The 2,972-nt window shown below is 28.0% G+C and overlaps 1 pseudogene; it reads right to left on the bottom strand.

The window, feature by feature from the left end:
• Positions 1 to 1,417: 1,417 nt before the first annotated feature.
• LOC132945544 (GATA zinc finger domain-containing protein 14-like) lies at positions 1,418 to 2,525 on the bottom strand (annotated as a pseudogene).
• Between the last annotated feature and the right edge of the window lie 447 nt (positions 2,526 to 2,972).

Below are 2,972 nucleotides of genomic sequence, written 5' to 3'. Positions count from 1 at the left end.
CTGGGTTAATATCAAAATGTTCACACGTTATGTCTGGAGATATTTTTTCAAGTTTTTTTGAATTCACTATCGGGCGGTTATTATTATGCATAATATCAGCATTATTAGATATATTATAAATATTCTCACCTCCCAATATGTCATTACATTTGTAACGAGAATGTAAAATGCTGTGTCGTGATTTTAGTGATGGTAAATCGTAGACAACAATGGAGTTTATAACAGCGGTATTAATTTCGTTTGAAAGGACCCCCGGCGTCCAGTGATTTAAATTATAAAAAACAGATACATATTTTCTCTCAGGTTTATAATATGCTAACGCTGTGAAATTATTATCGCTAGTTAGTGTTTCTTGTATTACTATCAAGTTTAAATTATAATGATTTGTGACAGCTGCTAAATCTTCGGCTTCTAACCATATTGGCATTTTATATTTTGTTAGTTTTAACAAGTCTGTGATTTATTTAAAATTTACATTTATTTGTTCATTATTTAAAATTTTAACTAGCGCGTGTATACCACAATTACCATCCGATGGTACGTTCTCAAGCTTAACGAACTTTGAAGCTAAAGAAGTTATTGATTTATTTAGTGTTTCATAAGTATCATTTATTTTATTACTATTAACAATTTTATCTGTTTCACATAGAGTTACATTGTTTATTTCAAAATGTTTTTCTTTAATATTTTTATTATAATCCCCCCACTCTTCATAAGGGTCATGAACTTGTTTAGCTAATTTTTCTAACAGTATAATATTATCATTTTGCTCGTTTAAAATTGAATTATTTACTTTGGTATTTCTAGTATTTACTTTGATTTTATTTTCCTTAGTTTCTGTAGATTCTTTATGTTGTTTAAAACTATCGTCTACAATTTCACAACTATTTAAAATATCATTTTTAGCTCCAATTTTAAATTTTACTTTATTATTTATATTTTCGTACATAACTATTTCTTTATTAAAAAAATCTAATTGTACTCTATATTTACTCAAAAAATCTGTACCAAGTAACGCTGGTCCAGCAAGATTAGAAACTAATACAAACTGGATTGGGAAAATTAAATTGTGAAATAGTATATTAATATCCATTTTTCCTTCTACTTTTAGAATCGAGCCATTAGCTGTATGAACTCTAACATTTTTTGTATCGATAAAGGCATTTTTTATTTGAACTTGTACGATGTTAATAACAGAAATAGTTGCACCTGAATCTAATATGAAAGGGGTTTCTTTATTATTTATAAATCCAACTACTTCTAATCTAATAGCTGGAATAGGTACCTCGTTAACATTCTCAGTACAGCTAGAAATCTGTTCAGCATTCTTTTCATTTGAATTTTTAAGTGCGTCAAAATTAGGATTTTTCATAAAATTGTCAGGAGATAAATGTCAGCCTAATGTCTACCTCACGACTTACGTGTTTTTTTGATTATTAAATGTTTTTTTATTCGATGGATCATTATTTTGACCCGAGTAAGGGCCTTGGTTGGTGTTTTCGGGTAAGTGATTTGATTGATTATGATTATTCATATTATTATCTGGCTTATAATGCTGATTTGAATAATTAAACTTTTTATTATCATAACTTTGATGTAGTGAATTATAAAATTTACTTTTATTAACATTATTCATGGTATGTGGTTGTTGAAAATTATTATTATTTTTAAAACCTGTGTTACGATTTTGATTACCCGTGAACTGCCTGTTATTAAAATGTTGTTTACCATTAAAGTTTTCATTTGACTGGTAATAATTATTTCTATCAAATTTATTATTCTTAAAATTATTTGAGTCGTTAAAGTTTCTTTCTCTATTTGTATTATAATTCTGATATCTATTGTTATTATTGTTATTATAATTATATCTTTTAAAATTATTGCGATTATTATTTGTATAGCCATTATTATTGTATGATAATTGATTAGCAACAAAAGCATTTTGTTCTACCAGTTTTTGATTTAAAGATTCTATTTCTGCTTTAAGAGCATCAAAATTATGAGTGTTATTTCGTTCATTTACCGTTGCTTTTGCTGATTCTACCTTACGCAAATTTTTTTGTAAGTCCGAGAGTGTATTATTATTCATTAATGCGACTGGGTTATAAAAATCGGGTGGGAGTGCTTCCAATATTAAATCAATTTTTTCCGTGTTCGTCATTTTAGGGTTAACTTTATGGGCTAATAATTGGAAATCCGCTAGAAATTGCGAAACTGTTTCGGTTAATTTTAATTTTATGTTTGTTAATTTTGCTATAAGCATTCTGGTCCTCCCCGGTAAAATGAAATATTCCTTGAGTGCTAGTTCAAAATGACTCCATGTTGGTGTAGGATTATTTATGATATAATTTTGATAGAATGCCTTTGCGCTTTTTTTGAGATATATTGGGACATACATTATTTTTTTATCATCAGACCACTCATTAGCCACAGATATAAAAATTATAATTTTCAATAAATTCGTTGACACATTCGTCTGGTTCGCCACTATAAAATTTGGGTTTAAAAAAAATTGGTTTGGACATGTTGAAAATTTCTAGTCTATCGTTAATATTAATTGGGTCAACTAAATCGGTATCCCTCTTTTTTGAACGCGTTATAACAGGTGATCTCCGCTCAATATTAAAAGGTTTAGGTATAAAATGTGGATCACTATCGTTATCGTCCTCACTTTGATTTTTGTTTAAAATAGATCTTACTAAAAGTCGTAATTCTACGGTTTCGCTATTTTTTGAAAATTCCTTATTTAAAAATCGTACAATTTGTATTAGATCGTCTTTAGATAAAAAATAATAAAGTTACAAGGATTTAGGTACAGAAAGTAATTTAGTCTTTTCCTCTAACGACTTGTGTGTAAATTCTTCTTTTTTGAGTTTACTTGGAAGTTCTAACGAAAAAAGAATTCCAAAGTCAAGTTTAGCGATTTCTATAACGTCACTGGGTAATTTTATATTCCTACTCTGAGAAAAAGC

Source organism: Metopolophium dirhodum, chromosome 5, assembly GCF_019925205.1.
Source record: "Metopolophium dirhodum isolate CAU chromosome 5, ASM1992520v1, whole genome shotgun sequence".
In the NCBI taxonomy this organism is placed as follows: Eukaryota; Metazoa; Arthropoda; class Insecta; order Hemiptera; family Aphididae; genus Metopolophium; species Metopolophium dirhodum.
Note: the sequence above shows the minus strand (reverse complement) of the source record. Positions and strands in the feature narration are given on the sequence as shown.